The sequence below is a fragment of the Rattus rattus genome, chromosome 10 (assembly GCF_011064425.1).
Source record: "Rattus rattus isolate New Zealand chromosome 10, Rrattus_CSIRO_v1, whole genome shotgun sequence".
Taxonomy (NCBI): Eukaryota; Metazoa; Chordata; class Mammalia; order Rodentia; family Muridae; genus Rattus; species Rattus rattus.
Genome location: NC_046163.1, coordinates 64,814,425 through 64,825,964, shown reverse-complemented (window position 1 = coordinate 64,825,964; position 11,540 = coordinate 64,814,425). Strand labels below are relative to the sequence as shown.

The window sequence follows — 11,540 nt, the reverse complement described above, 5'->3', positions numbered from 1 at the left end:
GGACAGGTGCCACAGTCTACCTTTCCTCGCAAAGCAGAAAGCCAGTCTCTCAAATCTTTGGGTCTGCCCATCTAAGCCCAGTAGAAGAAATTGAAATTTCAATGTCTTTGTTTAAATATTAAAGTCAGTTCTTAAAGCAGGGAGTGTGTAGATAACCCAAAAAAGACTTCAGGTTGGGCAGATTTTGACATCTGATTTTTGAGCTCTGAGCACAAAGACTTCACACTCAGAGGTTGATTTCATTCCTTTATCTGAACAAGAAATACCAATGGCTTCTACAGATGACCAGCATAGGTGTATAGCATAGACTCTGTTCTAGTTTCCTTTCTGTTGTAACAACACCATGGCCAAAAGCAACTTGGGGGAAGAAAGGGTTTATTTGGCTTTTGGGTAACAGTCCCTCATCAAGGGCAGACAGGGCAAGAACCCAAGACAGGAACTTGAATCAGAAATGATGCAGGAACGCTGCTTCATGGGCTTGTGTTTAGCTACTCTTGTTACACAGTCCAGGATGACCTACAGATAGCGCTGCCCACAGAGGGCTGGGCCCACCTACAGCGACCCACAGTCAAGGCAATATCTTACAGACTTTCCTGTCTGGTCTAGGCAGTTCTTCAACCAAGCTTCATCTCTCAAATGATTCTAGATTGTATCAAGTGGACAGGGCTAACTAGTACAGACCCCACTTTCAGAGAAATCTACAACTTAGTAGGGAATGCAGGCAGTCCAAACCAAACGGCCAAAACAAAAGCCAACACTTTGTGATTGATTTCAAGTGAAGCATCCCAGAGGCCCAAAGTGTTGCTAACAATGGTTTAGGGAGGTAAAGGATTGCTTCTAGAGGGGGGTGATATTTGCAACCTGGGAGGTGACCTTTGGGATTGTAGTTTGGCCATCTGGCAGCAACAGGAAGTGTTTTATGGTTTCCAGAAGCAGATTTGTCCTTTTCCCTGTGAACTTGTGTGACAAGTCCGGAAGCATCTAGCCAGGAAGACTTCCCATGGTCTTTGAAAAAAATTGAGGCGTGTCTGCAAAAGAGCCCCTTTGAAAGACTGAGGCTGGAGGACAGAGTTATATGAAGGGCTTGTTTTTCACAGTTGGTTCATTGAGAAGATGCATTTAGCCTATTGATTGTAGACGCTCGTATAATGCTATACTGTGGTAGTTTGGACCCTGTGAAATATTGTATCACCCTATAAGCTCAAGATCAAACTCAGAAGCCCTGCTGTCAATTCCAATGGGCAACAGCAAAGATTTATCTAGTATTCATATTGTTATAGTACACCTTCTAAGTCGACTATATGATGCTCTGGGGGGGATCTTCATTCAGGGAGCCTATCTTAGGCATGGTGACAGCCCCTACCCATATTCCACGAGTCACATGACCAAGCCTGATGTCAGTAGTGTCAGAAAAGAGCACAGGGAGATAAGAAGCATGAGGATTGGTCTACAGAAGAGGGTAGCCAACATTTTAAACAAATGACACCATCTATTACAGGGAATGTTGGGGAGTTGGGAAAGAGGTGGTTTCACCAGTGTTGAAAATTTTCCATATTATAGATATGCATACAGCCCACACTGTGTCTGTACAGCTTTGGAAAGTGAGTGGCTTGACGTTACAAGGATAGACACACATGCCACTGCCTTCCTTTCCATAATGACTTTTCCTTCAACTGAGACAAGTATTTTTTGGTATCAGAGGCATGGTTGGAAGTACCGGGTTTCTGAAGCATGTCTTGATACGGTGTATGTAATTTAGGTCTGTCAGGACAATGCTGAAAGAGGCTTACCTCCAAAGCGGTGACCTCCCTCGCCTTAGGGTCCTAGACTGCTGTCCTAGTCCTGACATGCCCAGAGGTGTCTGGAGTAGAGGTTGTCCACAGCAAGGATTCTGGCTAATTATCTCTGAGGCTCCAAGTCTTTAGCAGTTTGTGAGAGGGAACCAGGTCTCCTGCTCCTTGTCTATCTTCTGTGAACTTCCTGCTGCCTCGAGCCCTATGTATCATGTTATTGCCTAGAACTTTGGTCTCCTAATAGTGACACGTCAGGTACAGACTTTAGAGCCAGGTCTCACCTGCTCTACCTAAGCGAGCAAACCACGAAGAAGCTCTGGTTTGAAAGGGCTGCTGCTGCGTGACCCCCACAGCCGTGACAGCTCTCTTCTGTGAGGACCCCTGAGTGAGCAAGGTAGTGCGCGTCTTACGAGCTCATAAACAATCATCGGCACAGACTATTCTTAGTAGCAACAGATGCTGAGCTTTTCCATCCTGCTCTCGGGGTCAGTGGTGGGAAGGAGAAGAAAAAAAGGAAAGCATTGTTTTGCACATGGCTGGACATCTGTATTTCTGAATCGCCCTGTTGTGTGCATGATGCAACGGCTGGAGCCGTTTCGCTGAATGTGAACTTTGTCCACCGACTGGAGTCTAAATTGGTTTTGGATCCTTCTGAAATCTAAATGGTCAGAGCATATTTTTCTAATATTCAGTTGGATTGTGTCTTTGCTCCGGAGTGGAGCTGACTCCATATGTGCTCACAGCAGCAGCAGGGCTCGTTCTGTTGCTTGTTTTCCCAAGACTGGCTGCTACTGACTCCATCCATTGTTCTTCCCCCCTCAGTGGATCTGAGACCACGGTGACTCCAAAGGTCATCAACTCTAGTAGCATTGTTAGGAAGCAGAGGAGTTTGTTGTTCAGACGCTGAGCGAAGTGAATTACCGGCATGGCTGGCCTGCATGCTGGCTCTGCCTGAGTTCCTCCTGGCATGGTAGCACTAGTTCAGAGTTTGAGCCCCCACTGTGCCTCCAAATCAGTTGGGAAGCCCACATCACCTGTGCTACAGACAGACCAGCTGGAAAAGCTCTGACCCAGTCATCTGCGGAGGGACCTAGAACCTTTAGCGTTCAAAAGGCTGCCCAGGTGTGGTCTGGGAACCTGACTGCGGGGAATGCCTATTGCTTGTGGTTCTGCCTAGCTATTTACGTTATATTTTGAGGGATCGAGGATGGGAGTGTTGATTGATGGAGAGTGTGGGTTCTGACTTTACTCATATAAGGGCAGGAGAGATAACGCAGGCTACAAGGGGCTTGCATGAGGGTTCCAGTTTGATCTCACATGAAAAAGCCAGGTCTGTGCTTGTAATCCTAGTTCTGGAGACAGGGCTGGGGGTAGGGGTAACTTAGTGCTTGTGCTGGCTGAGGTTAGGGAAAGAGAAGCAGATCCCTACACTGCTGTAGCCAACTCAGCCTACTAGGTAAGTTCCTGGCTGGTGAGAGAACTCATTTGCGTCAAATCAAAACATGAGCGGCAAGCAAGGAATGACACCCAGCTGCCTTCTGCTTTCTACTTGCACAGACATACATGTGCACCCAGATACGTGAACATACACACCCGTGTACACACCTATACACACAACAAACAAAACTAGGGATGATGTTACATATGTGATAGTGGCTAAATAGCTGGGCCCTGGGCTACTGATGTCTGTTTTGGATTAGGGTTAGGGCTATACGTGATCATGATTATTCAATTTCACAGGCGGGAAGTAGAGGCTTACAGACACCGTGTGTCATTTTCCCAGGGCCACACAGATGATGGACAGCAGAGTCTGAGCATGAACCTAGGCTGTCTAACTCAGGAAGCAGCTCTCCCTTAAGGGATAAACTTCAAGTTTAAGTGAGATTTTATTTGTAGGAATGAGATGACACAGAGAGAGACTCCAAGGGCTGGGAATCATGTGTGTCTTGTGCACAAGGAACTTGTTCTTTTTCCAGCAAAGAGAAGAAAGGTGTGGTCTTTTTTTCTCTTGGTTTTACCTTCTTAAATACAGTATATCCCTCCTAGAAGCCCGTGACACCCATGGGTTCAAACATAGACATCAGGGTGAAGCAGAGACTCATGTGCTTTCTTTGAAGAGCAAAACCTATTTTTATTTCTGTACATGAGACACATGACGAGTGTGTTGTCATTCTCCTCCCTATGCTGGCCAGTAGTGACGGTGTGTAATGCACAGCCCCTGTGTTTGTGCAGACAACTGTGATGGCTTTCTGTCTTGGTTTGTTTTCTCCATGCTTCGTTGTCAGCCTGGCGGATTTCAGCACTCCCTGCTTGCTCAAAGAGTGCATTGATTCTCTAACACCTGCTAAAAGATTAGGATCCCACCAGCACAGATCAACCAGTAGGACCGAATTTTTCCATAGCAGTTTCTGCCAAGCCTGTCAATCCCCACACATGGGAAGGAATGTGGCAGATTCGAGAGCCCAATAAATATTTGTTAAATGAGACAGGGACTGAATTTTGCAAATATGCTCCGTAATAGAAAAAAAGCACTGTGCATCTTGATGAGGATGCAGAGAAAGAGAGAGGGCGGAGTTTAGTCACATGATGCTTCCATTTCTCCATGAGTGGTGGACTGGCCGGCTTCTAAATTGCCTACCTGGAGGAACGCTGTGTCCGTTAGGTGTAGCATATTAAATAGACTTTAAAGTAAAAAAAATCTGACCACCCAGCCTGTGTTTCTCTCTGTCCCTGTTGACAAAGGCATACTGACTTTTCCCGCTCGGTGTTGTATTTTTTCTTCCTTAGATTAATTTCGCTATTTGCAGTTTCATACATGTACATAATGCAGGCTAATTATTCTCTACCCTGTACTCTTCCTCCCATCTCTAGCCACGATTATCCTTCATCCCTACCATCCCTCTCCCAGGTTCAGGAGTTTTTCATCCGTGATTTTATAACCCACTTAGTTTAACCAAGGCCCAGCAGTGTCAGCAGTGGGTCCACAGCTGAAGGCAATCACTCTCTGACTCTCTCAGCAAACACCTCAGCAGTGGCATGTAGGGCCCCTTCCTTCCCTCCTCCCCTTTCCATGCCTAGCTGTTAATGACAGGCCCATTTTTGTGGAGACCCACGTCTTGGGGTCTGGGGTGAGTGTGTGATTGTCATGGTGGTGTCTTGCCCAAAGGTAGACTTTTTCAGCTCGTCTCCCTATCTCTCCGTTCTTACATTCTCTCTGCCCCATCTCCTGAGGCGTCCCTGAGCCGCAGAGGAGACGGTCCGTATATCTTATGTGGGGCTGAGCTCTCGGCTATCACTTTATCCTCATCCCCTGTACAGCCAAGGCTCTCTGTACTCACTCCCCTTCAATGGGCCGAAAGGCTTCTCTGTTCAAGGTTGAGATGAATATTTGTCTATAGGCATACATAAATGTTTCAGAAGGCCGTTAGACATCTTGTCAAAGTTTAGACATTTTGTTAATACTTTTAGCAAAGAGGTGGGATACAGACTTACCATATAAGACATCAGTACTCTTTCTACATAGTAACGATACACACTGGATCGGGAAACACCCCTATTTGTGATGGCTCCAAAATGAAACAATTACGTTGGGGGAAACCTAACCAAGGAGGCCAAGGGCCTCTCCAGTGAGAACTTTAAAACTCTGAAAGAGAAATAAAGGAGTATGTTAAGTGACGACAGAAAGACCTCCCACACTTGGGCGTCGTTTAATTCTGTGGAATGAGCATCCCACCAAAAGCCATTTATAGATTGGTGTGTAATCTCGGTCTAAAAACCCCAAGCTATTTTTCAAGGAAATAAAAAAAAATGTACATAGTCTTGTTCTCTTTATAAGTTATGGGAGGTGCAGCATCGCTGGAGCATAGAGGAGCAGAGAAAAGAGACTTCCCAGCCCCGTAGGAAAAGTGGGAAACCGTTCTTGGGAGACTTCTCATCCCCAGTGCAGAAGTACCTGGGGGAGACCCTGTTCCCTCAGAGAGTTCAAGTGGCTGTCACGAGGGCCACAAAGGGCCTGTGTTCTTGTATCTGTAGCCAGACTTCACGAGTATTTTTAGGGCCCCCTTTGTCTCAATCTGATTTCTGCTTGAGACTTTTACCACATGTAGCCTGTGTTGAAATGACTTCTAAACTACTCTCCCAGCAGTGGAGGAGGGGTTAGATCAGAACTGCAGTCTTTAAATAGAGTTTTTTCCTTCCTTCTTTTTTTTTTTTTTTTAAATTTTATTGCTAAATATCCAACAGACTGAATGGAGGAAATTCAAGTCTAACCCTGGAGGGACCCCTGTTTAGTCATCGGTCTAGACAGACGAGTGTCTGTAGTGGAACAGAAGGTGGTCCTTCCAGTTCAGCTCTGAAGATGCTAATGTCTTATTTGGTTTTGTTTGTCGACCTCCACCCTGCAGTCCATAAGCTAAGAAAGGGACTCAACCTCTGGCCAACAACTGTCTTGCATGTGACAATTGAGTTATGAACTAGTGGCAAGAAAATGCAGGCTCTGTATGGAGAGACCAGGTTAAAATCCAGCAAGCCTGTTCCCCTTTCAGAAGCTCACTTTCTTTTCTTTAAAAAGAGGATTCGAAAAAAAACTTCACTTTTTAATGAATTTTAAAGAAGAGAATGATCCGACTCGCAGCAAAGCTTTGCCCCTCGTGGGGGCTGGGAATTACCCTTCCTCCATTCGTTCCTGGACACTTGCTGCTGAAGTCCTCCACTTTCTTGCTTTTCTGTTGTGAGAATTTGATTGAAAAAGTAGGAGTGACAGCTCATGGTTTTAGGATCAAGTTGACATACACGGAGGGGTGTGAGCAATGCCACCTCAAAGTACAGAAAAGCCGGGAGAGGGCCAAGTTTCCAGGAGACTGGAAGAATGTTACAGATACTGTTTAGAAATACAATGTATCTAACGACAGTCAAACTGAGAAATCCCCAAAGACATGGCAGCTGCCAGCTGTGGTGGATGAAGAGCATCTGAGCTCTGAGGGGGTTTTCAGACTTCCAGTTAGGCAGGAAGAGTGAGCTCTTGAACTCTACCATATAACAGCGTGGAAGCTACTCAACACTAGGACCGTGTTCAGTTAAAGGTGTTCCAGGAGAGAGGATATGAGGTGAGGCGTATGAGGTGAGGTGTTCTTCCCATCCCCCAACTTCCTCAGAAAAACTGGTCAAAGCCCTGAATAAGGTGGAGTTAAGGTATTCCTTGGAAGGGCAGGAACTAAGAGCCAGCCTGAAAGGACCGTGTCTTAGCAAGGCTTTCTCAAAGTAGATAGCCCGTGTTTTAAAATTATGCGTGCGTGTGTGTATGTATGCGTTTGTGTGTGTGTGTATGTGTGTGTGTGTTGCATAATTTGTGTGCATATGCTCTTTACATGTTGTATAGAAGCCAGAGGAAGACAGTGGGTGTTTTGTTCTCTCACCTACTTCCTTCTTCCCTTGAGATAGGATCTTTCACTAAGGCCGAAGCCACTGGCTACCCTCCTGGCTCCACTTCCCTGTAGGAGTTACAGGAGTTAGAGGTCTGTGCAGCCACACCACATCCAGCTTTTTTACACAGGCGCTAGGGACTGAACTAAGGTCCTGATGCTTGTCAAACAGTGGTTCTCGCTTCCCAGAGCCACCTCCTGCCCCCACACCTGCTCCTGCACTGGAATGGATAATAAATTAATTATCTCACCCCTTCAACCTCTCATTTAAGTTCTTTGTCCCTGAAAGTTACCACCTGGGACATTTTATCCATTTATTCAGTTCATTTTCACCATGTGCGCACTGCATTGTGGGAGGACCACTTGCTTGGAAGAGGAAAACGGGCCTCAAGCAGAAAGGTGCAGAGGCCCAGGCGTCTCCAAGACTATTGACAAGAGAGCAGGCAAGGACCCCCTTTCCGATGGTTTATTTTAGATCCTGCTACGGCAACTGCTATCGCTCTTTCTAGGATGCGGGGTTTATTACTGGATGGTGGGATGTATGAGTGCATGGAGAAGCCCTAAGGGGTGCAAGACCCACCTCTCATCCAAGGGAACCATGGTTTGACTGCGAATGTGTTTGACCCCACAGCCATGGCAGATGAGCTTTTCTTAGCTACTGTGTGTCTTCAGATCCCTCTGCATCACCCTGGGTGAAGCCGCACTTCTCTGAGAGGGGGATCTTCTGGCCAGGGAACTTGAATTTGGCTTTACACGGGGTCTTAGGCTGCCTGTTTCTTATTGTTGCAGATGGACAGGTTGACCTGGCCAGTGTGAATCCTGGCCACAGTGTCCTGGGGCTTCCCTAAGGCACCCTACATACCATACATACCTGCTACTGAGATCAGAGACACGAACATCCGCCAGACAACTGTCTCCAAGGTCCCTCAGACAGGCAACAGACTGCACATTCTCCAGGAGGCGGCTGTTCATGGCCCTTGCACACTGGGCTCCTATGAGGAAAGGAACCTGACTGGTTTAATTGGCTGCAGAACTTTTATTCTTTCTGACATCACAATTTTATTAGCCCCTGCCTTCAAGCCGTTCATATTCTAATTGTGGAGTTAGACTTATGTAAGAACTACGGCACACAAGGAAGATATGTTTTTAAAAAGATACTAAGTGGATTTATGGGCTCAGCAAAGGAGAGGTGGGCTGGCAGATCAAACCAGCCTGTGAGGGAGAGCATCCCTCAGTCCAGAGAGCCCAGATCAGCCTCAGCCACAAAGGAAGGAAGGGAAAGCAGCCGCTTCAGCGGCGGAGGAGAGGAAAAAAGCAGCAGATAGCAAACTTCTAACGTCAGCAAACCTTTCCCCACTCCACACTGCGGTTCTTGACATCCATAGCCGCTGATTCCCACCAGAACCCAGCAAGACTGTGGACACGGCACCTTTGAGTCATGTCTCTTTCAATACAACAGCAATCAATAAAAATCCCCAGTAAAATGTGGTTAACCACAAGGACATCCCTCCCCACCCCCAGCCCCATGTCAGCATTGTGATTCATTCATCCCTGCGCTCCTCCGTCTAATATTATGTCACACTGGGAGGCAGGACCCTGCTTCAGTAAAGAACAGAAGTGCTACTCTTTTCTGACCACTCCCCCTCCCCCTTTCTCTGCTTAGGAGCCCCAGGAAACTGAGACCTACCCAACACCTGTGGACAGAAAGCTCTGCTTAGATCTCAGGATAAGATGGGAAAGAGGCAGTCCGCAGTCAGTCCCCTGAAGGTGCCACTGAATTAAAAACTGGCTCCTTCCCACATTCTTCCTTCCTCCATTAAAATAAGTTCTGAGCTTAGACCTCCCCAGGTCACCACCTCTGTGTAGCTCATTAGAAATGCATTCGGTTTTGCTATCTTTTTCTTACCTATTAGGGAATAAATTCTGACTACCTAGGGAGGGATGGGTGAGGCAAAATGGAAGGCACAGAAAGACTTTCATCTGTTTCTATTCGAGTGGTGCCGGTGGTGATGGTGGTGCTGGTGGTGGTGGTGTTGGTGGTGTTGTTGTTGTTGTTGTTGGTGGTGGTGTTGGTGTTGGTGGTGGTGCTGCTGCTGGTGATGGTGGTGCTGGTGCTGGTGATGGTGGTGGTGGTGGTGGTAGTGGTGGTGGTGGTGTTGTGGTGATGACAGTGGTGGAGCTGGTGGTTGTTGTGGTGGTGGTTAATGGTGGTGCTGGTGGTGGTGGTGGTGGTGGTGGTGGTGGTGGTGGTGGTGGTGGTGGTGGTGGTGGTGGTGGTGGTGGTGGTGTGTGTATGTGTGTGTGAGGAGTCCAGATATTCTGCCATCTGCACTGGAGAAGACCAGGATGAACAAACACTTACAGGCTGGGCTACAATAGCGTTTACACCTTCCTTTACGTACCCTTAATTCATTTGATAAACAATGAGGAAATGTCCCGTTGCATCTCAGGTTTTCCCTTAAGGCTCCAGCTACCTTGTGCTATGTCCCCTTTATCCACCTTTGGTGTTTGCTTCACAGTAACACAGATACTTGGGAGGGCTTCTGGAGGCTGGCGTTTTCTGGAGGCTTTGGTTCATTCGATTCTGGAGGTCGTGAGATTTGTATTTTCTTCATTTCTCCTCTGAAGAAACCAAGGCAGTGAGAGGCTAAACTGCTTTTTAAGATGATTATGTGGCAGAACCATGACACCCACCCACCCACCGAAGATACCACCATCACTCACCCCCCATGCAGGGGAAGCTCAAGTCTAATTACGTCACCCAAGGAGCCGGTGTCATTAATGTATCTGACCATAAACCCTTGGAAGAAAATGGCCTAGGTCTGAGATTCCCGTCTTTTGACCTAAAATTTCAAGTCAAAGTGCATCGAACATGCTAGGGTCTCAAACCGAAAGGAGTCGGCCATGTCGAAATTCTCGTTAGAAGAGTATATATACACTAAGTCCTCTGATTAGCGAGCAGTCCAATGTTTATAAGCTGGACGATTTTCAGTATCTTTATTTGAATTGCACGAAGTGGCCAAGTGTAGTTTGGCCCTAGGCTGCAGAGTGTGTGAGTGTTGATGCCAAAATTCTACTGAGCTCTGCCTGAGACGCCGAACATTCCAGGCCTGTTACCTTGTAAGTGTAATATTTAACAGATTTCCCCCTAAGACGAAGAGCGGACACTGAATGGCATAGGCTGGTTGGACTGGCAGAATGTGGGCCCCATGATCAGAGGCGCATTTGGGTAGGGGGTTTACCTGGGAAAGTAAACGAAGGTTTGCTACAAACAATTCCTTCACTGACTACTCAGGATCTAGAAGAGATAACAGAGGTGAACCACTCGGGGTGCTTACCATGTGCTGGGCACAGTGTCGAATATTTTGCCTTGATCCTCCTATTTTATCCTCCCCATCCATAAGGTAGACTCTGCTAAATCTTCCTCTATGTGTGGAGAAAGTGCACCTGAGTCACATGCCCAACCCACTGTTAACCCTGTGCTGTTCTAAGGTCCCTGGTTAATACGTCAGGACAGCCAGTGCAGGGCTAGCAATGCCAATAACTAATGCATCTGGCAGAGCCAAACAGGCCCAGGCACCCACCACGTCTTCATTCTTTTTCCTTCTCTCATCTTCCCATGTGCCCTAGGAGTCAGATGTGATGGTCTTACATTCCTGGAAACTGAGTAAAAGGCTAAGTCACTTGCTGAAGGCCACACTGGGGTGTGGTAGAGCCAGGGTTAGAATCCCAAACCTTAACTCTCTTTACATCTTCAATGACAAGATTACAGCTGGAAGTCTGGGCCAGCTGGGCTCTTTATGACATCCCTGAGGAGAGCAGATCCAAGGGCAAGCAAGATGGCTCAGTGGTAAACGCACAAGCTGCTGAGCTTGCCCGCCCGAGTTCCGTCTCCAGATCCACATGGGTGAAGGAAAGAGACAACAGCTCCTGCATGTTGTGTTCCAACCTACATGCATGCTCTGTGGCATACATAGACATGTGTGTGTGCGCATTCTTACTCACAGATGAGCACACTTACACACAATGTACCCACATAGTTTTCTTATTTAAAGGGATCGTGGGATTTGAGGCAGCATTCTAGAAGTTTGTATTGAGCACTGGGTTTGTAAGAGCTTCCAAATGAGATCTTTTTGGTAGGTGTGTCTCTCTGTCATCTGTGTGTGTGTGTGTGTGTGTGCGTGTGTGTGTGTGTGCACATGCGAGTGTGCATGTGTATGTGCGCATGTGCATGTGTGCTTGTGTGTGTGTGAGTTTGCACATGTGAGTGTGTGCCCATGTGATTATGCATGTGTGTATGTGTGTGTATGCGTGTACACAAAAGCAT

General features: G+C 47.0%; 1 protein-coding gene and 1 pseudogene across 2 annotated transcripts in view; one reads left to right on the top strand and one right to left on the bottom strand.

The window, feature by feature from the left end:
- Positions 1 to 11,540, top strand: part of Tgfb2 (transforming growth factor beta 2) — an 85,009-nt gene that overhangs the window by 20,774 nt on the left and 52,695 nt on the right. The window lies entirely within an intron of this gene.
- On the bottom strand, positions 8,122 to 8,244 carry LOC116911802 (annotated as a pseudogene).